The sequence below is a fragment of the Orycteropus afer genome, unplaced genomic scaffold (genome assembly GCF_000298275.1).
Source record: "Orycteropus afer afer isolate SDZICR_OR568_19922 unplaced genomic scaffold, OryAfe1.0 scaffold00321, whole genome shotgun sequence".
Taxonomy (NCBI): Eukaryota; Metazoa; Chordata; class Mammalia; order Tubulidentata; family Orycteropodidae; genus Orycteropus; species Orycteropus afer.
The window spans coordinates 1346785-1366596 of NW_006921908.1; positions in this window are offsets into that span (position 1 = coordinate 1346785).

The window sequence follows — 19812 nt, forward strand, 5'->3', positions numbered from 1 at the left end:
TTGACTGCTAACCAGAAGGCTGGTGGTTCAAACCCACCAGCCACTCCTTGGAAGGAAGGTTGGGCAATATACTACCAAAGTGATACTGCCTTAGAAACCCAAGGAGGGGTTGCTATGAGTCGGATCCGACCCAACAGCACATAACAACAACTAATACAGAGACAGAGACCCATTAGGAAGCTGTTGAACTAGGACAATGATAACATGGAGAAGTGGTGTCAGGGAAGATTCTATAAACATCTCAGAGTCTAATGCTGAATTTGAATTGTACCTCTGTAACAGATAAATTATGGTGTATTAATTCTGAAGGAAATATTTCCTTTTCTTAAAGGGACTGCCTTTAAAAACTATTATTATTCTGGCCAATGGAAGAGAATGAAAGAGACTTCAATTGGCTTTCTGAGCAGGTCAATTTTTTATTATTAAAATGGTTGACTAGGGATACCAGCGGTAATAGATTCCATCTAACTAACTTCTTTCTGTGTCTCTCCCTCTGGTAGCTTCTTTTGAAATAATAGTATGTGATTGATTATGTTCATCATTCTAAATTAAAGTAAAAAATGATTATATTTTATTCTAAAATATAAAGCAATAAGGTATCATTAGCAATACCAAAAGGGATTATTTTAAAGTCTAATATTAAAATGTTAACATCTGTTCTGGTATCTGACTTTATTGAAATTTTCAAACTTTTAGATGAAGAAATATAAAACTTAAAGTAAAAGTACTTCGAATGAATAAAATAATTTTTATCTCCTTGGCAAAGCTAGAAGAGAATGGGAGATATATTCTCTCTTTGGGGGGAGATAAAAAGAGAAGAGTTAAAAAGATTTTCTACACTGAGTATATGAAGTGCTCCATTTAGGGTTGGTCTGTGCCACCTAAGTGAATTTTGTTTTAGAGGAAATAACTTTGATCATCTAGTTCTTAGGTTCCATTTCTCAGGCTACATCAATCTAAGTCACAACACAAAACAAATGGCCACTGGAATGGGATAATTTAGGAGCCTATAATTATGGGATTATTAAAAAAGTATGGATTGGATGGTAGAAAACCAACAAAGGATCATGAAGCACCTTCCTTCTAGCAATAGCCGGGGCTCCAGGGGCCATTATACTCCTATTCCCCAAAATGCAGGGGATGGAATGGTTATGGGAACCTGGAGAAAGCAGTAACTCCAGGATAGGGCCGTCTGATAAGAGCCATTGCTTTGGTAGAGAAATAGGGACACTGCCAACCCATGACCTGATGGAATGAGAATTGGGGGAATGAATAGCCAAATATCGCTCTTCTCTATTCCCATCTCACCACTTTCAATATCCTACAGGTACTTCCCATTAGCCAAACTCAACTGTAAGCTAAGAGTACATAGGAATCCGATGATGAAGTCCATCAAGATCAGTATCTTGAACACAAAGCAGGGTGGAGAAGGGACCAATGAGCAGGACCTTATCTCAACGCAATGTGAGGAGGTTGGAGGCTACCAGAGTCTGGTTGGAGGCAGAACCTCCTCTGACACTCTATAGATCTGTAACTTTATGGGCACCATCCACCTTAATGTTCAAGGACCACTGCTGGTGAGTAGTCCTATCCTGGCTCCTTTCCTGCTCTGTGGACTTCAGGATCCCTGAATCTCTTGACCTCCTTCCTATACTTTTCCTCCTTAGATCTGCTTTTTCCTCTTGAGAATGTCATTGACCCTTCTGCCTGTCTTCTATACCATGGGATAAAAGTACCTATCTGACATGATAGTTGTAAGGATTGAACCAAATAGTGAACTGGAAAGAATTTAGCATGGTGACTGATATAAAGTTAGACAGAGAGAATATTAGATTGGAACCTTCATTCAGTTCAAACAAGCTAAATTTTTCAGAAGCCTGAGATTTTAGTATATTAATGACTCTTTCCCATGGATGGGGATGGATTACTACAATTGATCAATACTCTTAAGGTTTTTGATACAAGCAATAAACGTCTTTCTAGGTGCTAGAGTATGGGAATCAATTCAGGTTCATTTATTGTTTTTTTTTTCATAATTATTCTTTATAATCAATATTAATCTTTACTTGAGTGTTCACGTCTCCATTTTTTCCTGGCCAATAGTTGAAGGAAGAACAAAGAGCTAATCTATAATTTCTCCACTGGAATGTAAACTTCACACGGGCAGGGATTTGTTTTATTTCCTAATAGATCTCCCATCTTCTAGCACAAAATAGACATTCAAAATGGATTTTTGTTGTCACAAATTAATGAAAATTTATTTTGAAAAAAATAATGAATTGAGAAATAAAGATCTCTTATGACCATAGCAATTGAGAATTTCCCTATTTACAATTTTTTAAAAATGCCTGTTAAATCTTTTATATTATTTTTGGAAGTTTGATAAACTAAAGGAAAATGTTCAGAGATATTGGATATTTCTGGATTTTTTTCCCAAAACACTGACCCTAACCCATATCAAAGATATGCCTGTAGTCTTGTGGCAGCCCATATGTAAGGCAGAGACTTCGGCCTTGGATCTAGGAGTCAGGGCTTCCCAGGGGAGGAGATCTGAACATTGTTCAACATGTAAGAATGTAGTCTTTCTCCGTTTCTCCAGCCAGAGGGAGAAGTCCTGGCTCAGTCATCAGGCTACCTCTTTTTCTCTGAGCTCAGACTATCTCCCTTTTGTGTATGTTTTAAGATTTACTAAAGATCAAATTCTGTGTTTAACCTGAATGTGTAGCTTAAAAATTTTCTAGGCTAGGCTGGTCTCTGATGAAAAAAAAAAAAAAAAGATTGGATTTGATAGATGGATTTAGTTACCTACTCATCAAATTACAGGTATTGATTGCAAGTCACTACACCTTAGCATCTGATACCCTTAAGATGTTTAAATAGGTGCTATCTCATTTCTCCAGGGGGCTAGCATTCCATAGCAAATGTATTTTCTAACTAGTTGCTTCCTAGATAAGCACCATTGGAAAGATATTTAATGAGGCTCATTATGTTTTTATTGTAACAACATAAAATATGGTTAAAGAGTTTCTAAATGAAAAATAACCCACTGGTAATCCTCACTTTATGTTTTTTCTTATGTCATATTTCCTTCTACATTGGATATTTTTCATAATAAAAAATCTACTATAATACATTTTATTTTGTTTCGTTCCTAATCTTATGCTGTAAATATCTTTTATAATCCTATATGTATCATAATTTACATATTAATTCCCCCTTTATTGAACAAGTAGGTTGTTTTTAATTCTTTTGCTATTAGAGTTAAAGGTACAAAGAATACGTTAATTCAAAGTTTTTTAAAATGTATTCTGTTTAATTATTTCCTTAGTTGGATGCTGCTTCAAAAATGCTGTGAAAAATACTCTAAAACCCAAAAACCCAATGCAACAATTACTTAATCTCTTGGATCTTCAGGTTGGCAGACCTATATTTGACTCAGCTGGGGTGACATCACAAATCTCTTATCCTCTTCTCAGGACCAGAGGGTTAACTTAGACAATCTTCCTTTGACATGGTAAAAACATTGGAGGCCACACCCAATTATACCAGCACATTTCAAGCCCCTATTTGTATCATGTCTATTGATGCCCTATAAGCCAAAAGAATTCACTAAGCATAGCCTACAGATAAGGTAGGGAGATGCATTCTGTCCTTGGTGGGAGGACTGAAAAATTATATGACAAAGGCCAGGAGAAGGGTGCAGAATTGAGACGCTTATCCAATCTATTCAAATATGTAATATCATAGAATTGACTAGAGTGTTCCAAATTGCTTATCTACTACATCCATACTTGTTTCATTTTCCACAAACTTAATAGCACTAGGTATTATCACTGATGTTTTCTTCTTGCTAATTTAATAGCTGTAAAAAGAATATTTCTGTATTACTTTACTTTTGGGGAGCTCTGGTAGCATAGTGGCTAAGACACTTGCCTGCTAACCAGATGGCTGGCGGTTCAAACCCACCAGCCACTCCTCAGAAGGAAGGTTGGGCAATCCTACTTCCGTAGTGATACTGCCTCGGAAACCCAAGGAGGGGTCGCTATGAGTTGGGTTTGACTCGTTGGCACATAACAACAACAACAACAACTTTACTTTTTATTTATTTAAACATCATGAAGATAAATATTTCTGCATACATACTTCACTCACACTTCAGTGGTGACTGTTCGGGAATGAAAAAATGTGTTGGCCTTCCCTAAGGTGAGACAAATACATTTGGATTAATTCTGAGCTCATTAGAACACCAGTGCTCACTCATTTACCTGAAATAATCATCATCAAGCTCCTTGTATAGTAATATGAGAAACTACTTTTAACTCTGCTGGAAAACTTCCTCTCCCTTCAACATTCTGTTTCTTTCCCATAAACTTTTGAAGTGTTTGCAAAACCATTAAAAAGGCCTAAGTGTTTAATCCAATTCACTTTATGAGTTAGATAACATTTTCCCCCTTGCCTGCATACAGATTTCCAGCCTGTTTATCTCCCTGAAATCCAGACTCATATATTCAACTACCTACTTAGTATTTTGACTTGAATATCTAGTAAATATTTTAAACTTAACATGTCAAAAATTGAACTCCTGGCTTTTCACATTTTGGTAAATTGCAACTCCATTCTTCTCATTGCTCAAGTTAGGGCTCATATCTGAATCTACGCCTTCCCTCACATTCCATACCCAAACCAACAGCAAATCTTGTCAACTTTTCCTTTAGAATACAACCTGAATCTGACCACTGCTTGTTACTATTACTGCTACTACCCTAGGCCCAGAACCATTATTTGCTACCTAGAATATTGAAATAGCCTCTGAAGGAAAATTTTTTGCTTCCATTCTTAAGTCCTCCCTTCCTACTGATTCTATTCTCAACACAGTGGCCAGAATCATCCTTCTAAACAGATCATGCTCCTCTCTTGCTCATAATCCTCCACCAGCTTTTCATCTCACTCTGATTTAACAAACCTTACAGAGGCCAGTAAGACCCTACCTTAACTGACATCCTTTCCCTCACCTCTTGGACCACATCTCTCAATTCTGTCCACGTTGCTTGTACCTCTCTAGCTACATTGGCCTCCTTGTGGTTCTGTGAACATTCCAAGAAAGCCTTTGTTCTTGCTAGAGCCTTTGCTTGGAATGTGGCTCTACCAAATACCTACATGGCTCTTCCTCTCCTTTATTTCCTTAATGCAACTATGTTTGGGCCACTCCTTAAACATTCTAGGGTCTCCAGGCTGCTTACTAACTTAGTTTTTATGAATAGCATTTATCACCATCTGATGTGAACCTGTTTATTGTCTGTGTACCCCCACTAGAAGGTCAGCCCCATGTGGACAGGGACTTTATTTAATTCACTAATGCATCTCCAACGACTAACTCTGACACACAGTGCATGCTCAGTAAATACTGGATGAAAAGAAAAAAGAAAGAATGAAAACATTGAAATTCTTCAGTGAAAGGATACTTCCTGGGACTTAATTTTTCTGATACATCCCATAGAAATGAGCTAGTTGACCCCATACAATGATAATGAGAAAGTCATAGCTGAGTTAAGCCCCTGTTCAGAAGATGAATTCCACTATTTGCATCTGTATAGCTTGGATTGCTGAGAATTTAAGTGCTCAAGTCCTGAGAATGTGGTTCTCTCCACTCCTACCTTCTTGAATTCGAAGAATTTCTTTGTGACTAATTCAGGTTAATTTTTTTTCTAAAGTTTTTTGTTGAATAAAGTGTCTTAATAAAGCCAAGAAGCTAGTATTAGAAAAATTGCTAAGAAAGTACTTTTGTAGCTATCTTCCCACACAGTGACAATGATAAAATGATTGTGGGAATACTGGAAAAACAACCAAAAGTCCTTGGGACAAAATATGACTGGAAAAGCCATATACTTGGCATGAATGAATGAATGAAAATCATTATCAACTGATGTCTTGAATGGCTCCTTCATTCATAGAAGAAAAGTCTATGATGGTTTAAAGCCTATGAAGATGAACAAGGTTCCTTTTTTTCTTTCCCACCCCACCTTTCAACCTTATATCCTCCAAAATAATAGTCTCTTTTGCCTCCAGACATTTGTTCCTGCTGCTTACTTTGTCTGAAATACTCTTCCTTTACTCTCTACCTCACTTCCTTGTGAGACCCCCTCCCCTTCAGGTAATTATTCTTTAACTAGGAGCCATTAGTGCCGGTAACTCCAGCACGTTCTCCATGCCTCAGGGCTTTACCTCACAGAGTCCTAAGACCCCTTCCCCTCCTTTTCTACCTCCTAGTAACAACCAATCAGTAAATATCAGAAAAACTTGAACTTCCTAGAAACGGCAGTTTGCGGCCTCGGCCACAGGACAGAGCCAATCAACTAGAGACAACGAGCAATTTGAAAAATGACAACCAATCCTGTAATTTTCTGATTGAAACTCCCCCATACCTGCTCCATCCCCAATAAAAGACCCCCTTTCCCTTTGTTCTAGGCTCTCAATCCTGAACCGCTGCGTCGTCGGTGTTGGTTGAGGGTCCGAGCTCGAGCTTGAATAAACTTTCCTTTTGCTTTTGCATTATCGTGTCTGTGGTAGCTTCCTCGCACCGACACTCCTTTCAAGACCAGGGACCAACATCCTACTCATCCTTTAGGTATCATTTTAGACATTTCTGATGCATATGGGAATAGTGTGTATTCTAGACCTGTTGTGATTGTGTTAGACTTTGTCCAGATTTGGTCAATAAGTTGTGGACAAAAGTGACACGTGTGACTTCTAGGCTATAACATTTAATTGCTAGTTCAAGACTCTCCTGAGCTAATTTTTGATCTGTGTCTAATGGCTTCTCTGTTAGCCTGAATGTCCTGCCAAGCTGCAGGGGCCCTGTAGCATGAGTTGAAAACAAACGTTTCTTGTTTTAGCTGCTAAAATTTGGGGATTGTTTGTTTGTCACCATGTCTGGCCTACCCTGACTGATTTCACTGGGCTGTGTGCTCATCCTACATCCCTCCATAGCAGTGGGCTTTTCCCATGCTTTACAGTTAACACTTCTTTACTGCTAGGGTATATGGGTTATGCCCATAATATTTACCATTATACATAGTTCCTGGGTTATGAATGAGGTCCATTCCTAAGTGTATCTTAAAGCTGAATTTGTAAGTATGTTGGGACAGGTGCATATGGTTCTTATTTAGCCTTACTTTACTGCAAGAAAAGGTTCCAAGCCTTTTCAATGATTTAAAAGCCACATGTGCAGCAAGTGCAGGTAATAATGATGAAGAATTTCTTGTGAGTAGGGGTTGATTTGATCATTTCAAACTGAGGGTAAACCTAAACATTTTCTTAGGGTTTGAGTTTATGAACAATTGATGTGAAATTCATAGATAATGCAAAACCTCAGTTTGATCCTCGATTTGAACTTATCCTTTATCAGTCCAGTTAACCAAACCAGATTGGCCAGAACCATGTTGTCCTCTCTCCCTGCCACTTTTGCCTTTGGAAAGAGACAGTATGTCCCAGTACAGAAGGCAAGACCCTAAAGGGGAAAACTGAAATCCGCTTGCGAAGGACCACAGACTCTCTGTGGCTCGCAGAGTGATGGGTAGAGTGTGGACTTTGCAGGAAAGACATCCACATTTGGAGGTTCAGGAAGAATAGTTAGTGACCCTTGCCTGGATCACTTGGCAAAATCTCAGGGCCATCCCAAGAAGAGAAGAAACAAAAACAAAGTGAAAGAAACTAGATTCCAACTTGTATGAGAGAGAATTGCTAACTTGCAAAACACACAAATAACCTGGCCCAAGTTTTATAATACAAAACTTGATTTATACAATGTTGCACCATCCTCACAATCCTTGCTATGCTTAAGCACATGGTTGCAGCCACTGCGCCAATCCGTCTCATGGAGGGTCTTCGTCTTTTCCACTAACCCTCTACGTTACCAAGCATGATACCCTTTCCCCAGGGACTGGTCCCTCTGGTAACATGACCAAAGTAGGTGGGATAAAGTCTGGCCTTTTTTGCTTCTAATTAGAGATGATAAATGACAGGATTGACACATTTTTTTTTTTTTTTTTTTTTTTACCAAATATGTTTTTCCTTCCCTCTTTCCTTTCTCCCTTTCTCTAACAAATATTTACTGAATAGACACTGTGATGGACCCTTTGTATAAAGAAAGGAAATAATTCACAATTTCATTGGCAAGATAAACAAATGGAAACATCAAAATAGTTTTATAAGAACAATAAAGTGGAAATTACAAAACATGAAACAACATAAGAAGGGTATCCAACCCAGCGTAGCGGGTCTCAGCTTGCCTTGAGTATTCTCTGCTACAGACAACTTTTATCCTAATGGGATTCGGGATAGAAGGTCAGCATGAATCAAAGCAAAGTGGGATAATTCTCTCCCTCCATCTTCTGCTGTCCTGCTGACCTTTTGGCTGTTAACATGTCAAGCTCTTTTCCTCTGTCCTTGCTGTTCTCCCTGCCTAAAATGACCGTTTTTCCAGCTTCCCACAGGCTGGTTTGTTCCTTCTTATCCAGGTCTTTGTTTCAATATCCCCTCCTCAGAGAAGTTCTCCCTGTGTATGCTGTCTAAAGCAGCCTCTTTCCACATATACACAATTACCTAATTCTTGTGCATCCCTGTTTATTTCCTTATTATATACAATCATAACTTTGCTTACTTGCTCATTTACTATCTCTCAGACTAGAGTTTAAGTTACATGAGGGCAGGGAACATCTCAGTCTTGGTCAGTGTATAAGGTATTTGCCTGCTAACCAGAATGGTGGCAGTTCAAACTCACCAGCTGCTCTGTCGGACAAAGAAGAAGTAATCTACTTCTGTAAATATTTACAGCCTTGGAAACCTAATGAAGGTTGCTATGACTCAGAATCAACTCAATGGCAGTGGGTTTGGTTTTATTACCTGGAATAGAGAGCTGTGGTGACACAGTGGTTAAAGCATTTGTCTGATAATCAAAAGATGGTGGTTCAAACCTTCCAGTTTCTCCATGAGAGGAAGATGAGGCAGTTTGTTTCCATAAAGATTTACAGCCATGGAAACCCTATGGAGTAGTTAGTTCTACTTTGTCCTATAGAGTTGCTATGAGTTGGAATTAACTTGATGTCAGTGGGTTTTATTACCAGGGATAGAGCCTGAGACATGATAGTCCTTCAATAAACTACACTTCACTGACTGAATAGATGAATGAATGAACAGATCAAAACAGACCAGAAGCAGGAATCTGAGTTGATGGAGGTGGATCAAATTCATCAAGCTCAAGTAAGTCACGTCAGTAACCTGGAGGTAGATGGGACACCTGACAGGCCAGGATAGAGAAAGCTTCTAAGCATGCAATCACATTTATTCCCAAAATCTTTGGACTTCCAGGTGAAACACCAACAGTTTCAGCTTAGCTGACTAGCTGGCTTGATACTGTGACAGAATGACAAAAAGGGACAATGCTGTGACTATATCTGTACACATAAAAATGAACAGATTTTTGCAGGCACATAAATTTTAGATTTAATCCTCTCTCTAGCACTTACTAAGCTGGGTAACTTAGGAAAGTGTACTGACCCTCGCTCAGCCTTCTTTTTTTGTACATTGTGATTCTAATAACCGTTCTGTTTTTGTAAAGATGAAGATAACAATGGCATAACCTACTCAGCAAAGTGCATTACCTGTGGTAAGTTCTCAACAAAATGTAGCTATATAAAATGACAGTATGCTTACATAAGGGAATGCAATAACTTGTTTGGTTATAGTGGTGGATGCAAAGCTGAGTATAATAGCTAGTCTCCAAAGATAGCTTCCACTGAGCCATAGCTGTTGGCATTCATTCCCTTATGTGTCCCCTCTCTGAATATAGGTTGGCCCTGTGACTCTAATCAGGAGAATGCAGTAAAGGTGACACTTTGCTAGTCTGAGGCTAAACTTTAAGGACTAATAGCTTCTACTTTAAGGAGCTCTATGGTGTAGTGCCTAAGGCATTTGACTGCTAACCAGAAGGTAGGTAGTTCAAATCCGCCAGCCACTCCATGGAAGGAAGACTTCCATAAAGATTTACCACCTCAGAAATCCGAAGGGGGTTGCTATGAGTTGGAATCTACTTGATGGCAATGAGTTTGGTTTAGCTTCTACTTTGGGGCTTTAGGGAGCTCCAGGCCACCATAAAAGAAGTCCAGGAACCCAGTTGGAGAGATAATGTAGTGAAACCATGTAAAAAGGGAGAGTCCCTGAGACTACTTGGAAAGATAGGCCTACCTGCCTCAGGGTCCCAGCTAAGTCCAGCCTACCTGTTATCTGCTAAGGTAACAGATGTAGGAGTGAGTTATCTTGGATATTTCAAGTGACTTCAGCTCCAGCTACCATTTAATTTCAGCTGCATGAGAGATCCCAAGTGAGACAGCAGATGAACTGTCTTGCAGAGCCCATTGAACCTATAGAAGTGCAAGAGAGAACAAAATCATTGTTTTAAGCCACTAAGTTTCGGGCTGATCTGTCTTATTTCCCTTCAATAGATAATCAAAACACTGAAGTACCTAAGATTTAGTTATCAGGAACAGGGTTTTCTCTTAACTCCTTGTCTGACCTGGGCTATAGAAGGTATCACATGAAGGCATGTCCCAACATTATATCCACACTTTCCAACTGCATTAGCAGGCCTGATTAATTAGTTGAAGCCTCCAGCTGGTTTTCAAACTCAGACCTGGAACAATTTGAACCAGGTGTCTCTTCAAGGTCAATAGGTAGCAACTCAACAAAGTGGGTTTCAGCTGGAGGTCACAGCTCCTGTTCTTGGCCTGAAAAGTAATCCTGTGATCCTATCCTGAGTTTAGCAGCACTGGGACGTGAGAAGCAGGAGAGAGGTTGGGGAGATGTCACAGATTGCTCCTGTCTAGCAAATGGACAGTAAACCTGAGACTGAGGTGCCTTGTTGAGATGAAAACTAAGTTGTAAAATAGAACCGTTCAACTGAGATTAAATTTCAGCTCTCAGACAGTGGAGTGAGTGTTATTGGTGTTCAGCCCTTTCTGAATGGCTTCAGAAGCCTGTGTTGCTGAAAAGATAGTCAGGGAGCTTATTATGTTCATTGAGCAGCAATTAGACTAAAAGTGCCAGGGAACCAGACGCCCATAACTTGCTCCTGTTGGGGCAGGTTTAATTTCATCAGGCGTCACAGGGTCGCTCAGAGGAAGGAGGGAGGGAGGGAGGTGCCTATAGCAGAGGCTGGGAGAAAAGTTGGAAGGCTCTCCAGTCAGTCCCCTTTCTGTTCTCCTCTTTCTTGGTTTCTGAAAGCTCTGGCTTTCAATAGGCGTTCCCTCAAGCCTCAGCACTATCTGTGCAGTAGTTGCAGTTAATGAGACAAGTTAGTCAAGTAGTAACGAAGAGGTGGTAGTTGTTGTTATGTGCCATCCAGTCAGACCAGACTCATAGAGACCCCTCCTTGGGTTTCCGAGACAGTATCACTACAGAAGTAGATTACTCCATCTTCCTTCAGAGGAGTGGCTGGTGGGTTTGAACCACCAGCCTTCTGGTTAGCAGTCAAGTGCCTTAGGCACTATGCTACCAGAAGTCTCCACAAATAGTAGTCCTAAGGTTTTAGAGGGGCAAATTCTGAAACTTGGAAAGTTGCCTTTGACAATTGTGAGTAGAATAGAGAGCCACTGAAATATAGCTTGATGGTTAAGACAGTTCATTCTGTTATCACATGTCATCAGTTCGAGTCCTACTTCTGTCTGGCCTTGGGTGAGTTATTTAATTCATCTGAGTTTCCGTATTCTTATCTATCCAATGGGAATAACAATAATAGTACCAGCTTCATGGAACTACTATTTAGAGGATAAAATGAGATAATCCATGTCAAACACTAGCATGGGGCATCTCACTAGATAGTACCATCTGCCTTATCCCTGCCATCTTTTGGGAAAAATCCTAATCTTCCAAAGCCAGAAAGCCAACCCAACCTCTCTGCTGTGTCTGAAAACTGTTCACTTCTTCTCCATACCTTGCATTAATCTCTGTTACTGCACCTCTCTCACCCAGTGTGCTAATGGTTTCACGGTAGTGAAATGCTATGCATTTACAGGTCCAAAATACATGTTGTGGTGGTTATATTTGTGTGTCAACTTGGCTAGGCCTGGTTGAGTGGCTGGGCAGCTGGATATAGTATTCCTCATGATGAGACTGGTAATCAGCTCCATGGTTGGATCTACTATGAACAGCTGAGTAGCTGCCTTTGGGTATGTGGTCTGCTTCCCATATATAAGCAGGAGCTTTGGGAATGGTCTCTAGCTTATGGTACGCTTGGGCCCTGCATGTAGCTGTGTCATTGTTCAGCAGCCTGCCATGCTCTGCTGACCTTGGGACTTTCAATGGACTTGAATTAATGGCCTGCCGTGTGGTTTGGTAACATCACAACTGTGCTGTTTTATTTGTTGATCTTGGGCTTTTCAGCCTCAGCAGCCAGTAGCTGCCTGAGTGGAGAGATGCCTCTGGCTTCAGTGGGCCAGGAGCAAGAGGCAGAGCTGACGCCCAAGGTCGAGGGGCTTTCACACAGCCTCTAGAGCCTGGCACTTTGAACTTGGACTTAAAGCCTCCAGACTGAGAGAATAAACTCCTGTTTGTTACGGCCATCCCATTTGTGGTATATTCTTGTCAGAGAGGCACTAGATAACCAGAACACATGCATTAAGTCATTTAATTTTTGCAGCCATCCTTCATAAGGTAGAAACTAATATCATCCCTATACTTTATGGATGAAGTAGCTAAGGCACAGAGAAGTTAAAGCAATTTGCCCAACATCACACAGCAAAGTCCAGAACAGAGATTTCATTCAGGCAGGCTGACCCCAGAGCCCACATGGTTTGCTTTCTCTACAGCTTCCACTTCTTCACATGCACATACCCTATTAGACTGAGGACAGGGACACTCTTATTCTTTCATGTGTTGCCAATGCTTAATGCAGCACCTGCCCGAGAGCTGGCGGTTTATTGAATTTAAAGGAAAATCCAAACTGAAGCTGGTCTTCAGACAGCTTCAAGAATTTTCTTCAGTCCAGCCTGGATCTTGGAATTCAGGTGTGAGCAGTTAATGTTGCTTTTACCCAAAAAGCTATCCTTTGTATATTGTCCTAAGCCCAGAGCTTGACAAGAGGAAAGAGTATGAGTTCTTTTCTTTAATATATAAATTAACATATAAAAACTAGATGAATCCATTATTTAAGGAGATGCGCATGGTCAGTTCTGAGGGGGTTTATGCAATAATGGGTGTAAAGTCCCCGGCATATAGGAGGTGATCAGTGAGACCATTTTCCTCCTCTTCTCTTCCTGTAGCAATTCACCTCCCAGAGCCCACTGCACAGGTGGCTGTTGCCTTTGCACACACAGGTAGAACTTTTCAGACTTGGTGTAGCAGCTCCATCTGTATATGTTAGAGAGAGAGATTATTTGGCTTTTGGTTCCAACTCTGCCACTTGCAAATTAAGTAGTTCTGTGTGAGTTGTGGCCTCTGCCTTCAAGGAATCGAGTCTACTGGGCTCTGAGTCTATTTATAAAATCTGATGATAATACCTACTTCCTAAGGCCATTGTGAAGATTGATTTATATAAGAATCTAAAATAAATTTGGATGCTGTGCTCTATATGTGCTTGTTATTATTGATGCAAAGAGCATCTGAGTAAGTTAGCAGGCCTGGGTACTGACAGAGCCTAACTCGGGAACTGTGTGCAGGCCACATAACTTTCCTGTGCCTCAATTTTCTCATCAGCAAAATTGGGAAGATGATCTCCAGCCTTCTTGCCTCATAAAATGACTGTAATTACACACACACACACACACACGCACACGCACACACACACATGTATGGAGCTCTGGTGGCCCAATGCGTTTGACTGATAACCAGAAGTTTGGCAGTTCAAACCCACCAGCCGCTCTGCAGAAAGATGATGGGGCAATCTACTTCTGTAAGGATTTACTGCTTTGGAAACTCAATGGGGGTCACTATGAGTCAGAATCAACGAAATGGCAGTGGGTTAGGTTTTGGTGTATATATATATATATATATATACGCAAAAGGAAAAGTGCTCTGCAAATAAAAAGGATATCATTGAGTGTTTCAAACAGTCAGTTTGGCTGTTAGAGTGTCCTGCTTTCTGCTTTCAGTTGGTGCATGTATGAATTTCTAGCAGTCATTTTCCTGGTTAGGGGTCAAATTAATAGGCTGACAAACACTGACTTCTGAGGGTAGCTGAAGACAGTTAAAATACCCTATGCTATATGAATGAGCAGCCTGAAAAGGCTTCTAATGAGGGAAATATTTTTACTTCAGTTTCAAATTATTCTTTGCTGGGGTGGGTATGGGGCAGGAAGGAAAGAGGGATGGCTGAAGGGAGTTGAGAAGTCACTGGGCTTTACAAAAACACCAACAGAGGACTGGAGAACTGAGGTGACTTGCCCAAGTTCACCAAGTTCGAAGCAGAGATGGGAACTCTTCTTCCCTATACCACATACCTCCCTGGAAAAGTCTTTAAAAATGAAGGACTGCAGTTGGGCACAGAGATGGGGGATCTGGAAGACTGCTCCAAAACTGTGGAATGCCCTGGGTCATGCTATAATGATGACAGTCTTATCCCAAACAGGGAGGAAATAGGGACTTTGATAGATGAACTTGGGTCCAGGGGAAGAAATTTCAAAACTGTCTCAGGCAACTGAAAAAGAAACAGTAGATATTATTATAGCTAATACTGATGGAGACTTACTATGTGCCAGGCATACTTTTAAGTCTTTCAACCCATTTCATATTACTAATACTCCTATGAATGTAGGTACAACCATCATCCCCATTTAGTTTAGCTGCCATCAAGTTGGCCCTGATTTATGTCAGCCTTATGCACAGCAGAATGAACTGCTGCTCAGTTCTAGTCCATCCTCATGACCAGGTGCAGATTGGACCATTGCAATCCACAGGGTTTATTTATATTGGCTGATCCTCCAGGTGTTTAAGGGTAAGTACGTTGAAGCGCAGAGAGAGTAAGAAATTTGCCCAATTTGACACAACAGGTAAGTGATTGAATCAAGATTTGAACCCCGAGTTTGTGCTTAGTGTTATGTTGATGCCCTTCTTGCTGTGCTGCAAGGTAAGGAAAGAGCACAGGGTTTGGTATCAGGCAGATTTATCAGACCTAGTGGCCTCCTTAACCTCACCACCTCACCATAAAAGTAGCTAATTATGCCTTTCTTACAAGGTGCTTTTAAAGAGATAAGGAATGTAGTACTTCACTTGGGCCTGTTTCTCTGAATTTTTTTTTAATTGTTGAGGCCAGAATGTTGCACAGAAAAGCAGCTAAAGTTTCTGTCAGGTACAATATCCAACTACAAATCAACTTGTTTTGAAAAAAAAAAAAAAAAGGACGTCTGGTTATCGGCTATCGTTTTCCCTCATGAAATATTTGGAAACATGTTCTTGGGCAATAGATTTTTCAGTTTTCTTGTATGGACCTGAGGCTGATGACTTTGATTGCAATACAATGTTTAGCTACTATAGCCCAAGGAACAACTTGTATGTGTCTCAGTGGCTCTCAAAGGAGATACTTCTGTACCTTGGGGGCATCTTGGAAATTTCTGAGTGTGGGGATGTTGGTTATCCAGTTATAGGTGGTGGTGGTGGTGAGGGGGAACTACTGGCATTCAGTGAGCTAGGGCCAGGGATTCTCAATGTCTTTCAATATGTGAGCAGTCCCTCTTATGAAAAATCATTGCCTCTCCTGCATGATGTTTGAAAGTTCCTGTAAGCTTTTATTAGATAAAATCAAACAAATCAAAAACAAAAACCAGTTGCTGTTGAGTTGATTCTAACTCTTGGTGACCCCATGTGTTGCAGAGTAGAATTGTACTCTGTAGGATTTTTATGGCTGTGAACTTTCGGAAGCAAATCACCAGGCATTTCTTCCTAGCACCTCTGGATAAGTTTGAACGGCCAACCTTTCAGTCTGTAGCAGAGCACTTAATTGTATGTGCCACTCAGGGACTCCTAATCAAACAATCTGTTAATAATTATTTGTGTTTAAAATCTACCTGAATTTTATAAGTAAACTCAAAATACACACTGAATTTTCCAGTAAGGCAACTATTGTGTGAATAGAAAGACTGTTTTATCTGGTGAAGCCTTAGCAAGGGTAATTCACCCTTTGAGAAAAAATTACATCAGTGATAGTAGGGCTACCCAGGGTATTTGAGTTATCAATACAACACCTCCTTATCATTCTGCATTTATAGCTGTTGCATTCCTAGGGATTCTAAGTACAAGTGCAAGTGCCTGGTTACTTCAATATATCGTCTCCTGTAGTCACAGTGAAGCATTTACATGTAGAGATAGAGGGTAACTTACCATAAATTGTTTTCCTTTTCTGTTTTATTACAGTTAAAGAGATCATATTTAGCTTTCTTGAAATTTTATGGATAGTTAGTTTATATTATCTATGAATTTCACTTTAAGGTAATAAAGGGACTGTTACACAATATATATATAAAGAGGCCTTTTGTCTGATAGAGCTGAAACGCTCTGATGTAGTGAAGATCCTTGTGAAATCACATTTTCTGCAGTAAAACACACAAAATAAGACTGTACCTGTTATGGATTGAATTGTGTCCCCCAAAATATGTGTTGTAAATCCTAACCTCTATGACTGGTTAATGACCTTCTGCTTTCTTCGTGTATGATGTTCTTGATGTCATCCCACAATTTGTCTGGTTTTCAGTCATTGGTGTTCAATGAGTCAAATCTATTTATTCTTCATATGGTCTCTAAATTCAAGAAGGATATAATCAAGATCATATTTTGGCTCTCCTGGACTTGTTTTAATTTTCTTCAGTTTCAACTTGAACTTGCACATGAGCAACTGATAGTCTGTTCCACAGTCAGCTCCTGGCCTTGTTTTAGCTGAAGATACTGAGATTCTCTATTGCCTTTTTCCACAGATATAGTCAATCTAATTCCTACGTATTCTGTCTGGTGAGGTCCATGTATATAACCACTAATTATGTTGTTGAAAAAGATACTTGCAATGAATAAGTTACTGGTCTTACAAAATTCTGTGTTGCGATCTCTGGTGTCATTTCTATCACCAAGGCCATATTTTCCAGGTACCAGTGATTCTTCTTTGTTTTCAACTTTTGCATTCTAATCACCACTAATAAACAATATATCTTGACTGTATATTTGGTCAATTTCAGATTGCAGAAGTTGGTAAAAATCTTCGATTTCCTCATCTTTGGCTTTGGTGATTGGTGTGTAAATTTGAATAATAGTAGTGTTGCCTGGTCTTCCTTGTAGGTGTACTGGTCTTCATACATGAAGAAAGCAAAAGGTCATTAACAAGTTAGGAATGTAAGAAAAAAACAAAATGAGTATCAGAAGAGACTAAAACTTGCTCTTGAATGGAGAATAGCTAAAGCAAATGGAAGAAATGACAAGATAAAAGAACTGAACAGAAGATTTCAAAGAGCAGCTTGAGAAGACATAGTCAATTATTATAATGTAATATGCAAAGACCTGGAGTTAGAAATCCAGAAGGGAAGGAAGAACAGGCTTAGCATTTCTCAAGCTGAAAGAACTGAAGAGAAATTCAGGTCTTCAGTTGCAATATTGAAAGATTCTCTGGGCAAAATATTGAATGATGCAGGAAACATCAAAAGAAGATGGAAGGAATACACAGAGACACTCTACTAAAAATGATTGGTTGATGTTCATCTATTTTAGGAGTTGGCATATGATCAAATACCAATGGTACTGAAGGAAGAAATCAAAGCTGCACAGAAGGAGTTGTTGAAAAACAAGACTCCAGGAATTGATGGACTACCCATTGAGATGTTTCAACAAATGGATGCCACACTGTAGGCATTTAGTTGTCTGTGCTAAGAAACTTGGAAGACAGGTACCTGGCCAACCAACTGGAAGAGATTCTGATCCAACAGAATGTGGAAATTATCAAATAGTAAAATCTTGCTGAAGATAATTCAGAAAACGCCTGCAGCAAAATTTTGACAGAGAACTTCCAGAAATGCAACCTGGAATAAGAGGAGGACATGAAATGAGGGATATCATTGCTGATGTCAGATGTATCTTGGCTGAAAGCAAAGAATACCAGAAAGATGTTTACTTGTGTTTTATTAACTATGCAAAAGCATTTGACTGTGTGGATCATAACAAATTATGGATAACATTGAGAAGAATGAGATTTCCAGAACACTTAATTGTACTCATGAGGAACTGATACATAGATCAGGAGGCTGTTGTTCAAACAGAACAAGGGGATACTGTATGGTTTAAAATCAGGAAGGAAGTGTGTCAGGGTTATATCCTTTCACCATACTTATTCAATCTGAAATGGTATTCTCAATACTTCATATGCATGTGAGAACTGGACAATGAATAAGAAAGACTGAAGGAGAGTTGATGCCTTGAATTATGGTGTTAGTGAAGAATACTGAAAGTACCATGGACTGCCAGAAGAACGAATAAATCTGTCCTGGAAGAAGTGCAGCCAGAATGCTCCTTGGAAGCAAGAATGGCCAGACTATGTCTCACTTACTTTGGTCATGTTTTCAGAAGGGACCATTCCCTGTAGAAGGATCATGCTTGGTAAAATGGAGTGTCAGCAAAAAAGGGGAAGGACCTCAATGAGATGGGTTGCAGTGATGTGCTCAGGTAAAACAAGGATTGTTAGGCCAGTACAGGACCGGGCAGTATTTCATTCTGTTGTGCATAGGGTCATTATGAGTCAGAGCTGACTCAACGGCACCTAACAACAACAGCAACAACAACATGCCTGTGTTTACAATCTCATTTGGGAATATGTTGTCTTTGTTGTGTTAATGAGACAGGATTAGAACAGGCTGTCTTCAGTCAATCTCTTATGAAAGGAGCAGATTAAGGAAGCAGAGATGGGGGGAAGAGAGATGCTAAGCCACATGAAGATCACCCAGGAGCAGAAGTGCAAAGAGACACTTTCCTCCAGAGCTGACAGAGAAAGACTTCCCTTAGAATTGGCACCCTGAATGTGGACTTTCAACCTCCTACACTGTGAGAAAATAAATTTCTGTTTGTTAAAGCCACCTACTTGTGATAGTTCTGTTATAGTTGTTGTTGTTGTTATGTGCCGTCGAGTCGGCCCCGACTCATAGCGACCCCTCCTTGGGTTTCCGAGGCAGTATCACTACGGAAGTAGGATTGCCCAACCTTCCTTCCGAGGAGTGGCTGGTGGGTTTGAACCGCCAGCCTTCTGGTTAGCAGTCAAGTGCTTTAGCCACTATGCTACCAGGCTCCTAGTTATAGTAGCACTAGATAACTAAGGCCCTAACCCAAACCCACTGTGAATGAGTTGATTCTGACCCATAGCAACCCTGTAGGACAGAGAAGAATTGCCCCATAGTGTTTCGAATGCTGTAATCTTTATGGAAGCAGACTGCTGTACCTTCTGCAGTGTGGCTGGTGGGTTGGAACCGCTTATCTTTTGGTTATCAGCAGAGAGCTTAACCACTGTGCCTGACATCTAAGACCCATCCACTGCCATCTAATCTATTCTGACTCATAGTACTCTATAGGACTGAATGGAACTCTTTCATACAGTTTCCAAGGCTGTAAATCTTTTTGGAAACAGATAGCCTCATATTTCTCCTGTGGAGCAGCTAGTTGGTTCTGACCACCTACCTTTTGGTTAGCAACTCAATGGCTTCACCACAGCACTATCAAGGTTCCTGATAAGTAAGACCAACCAAATCAAACTCACTGCTATCCAGTCAATTCTGACTAATAGCAACCTCTATGAGGTATCCA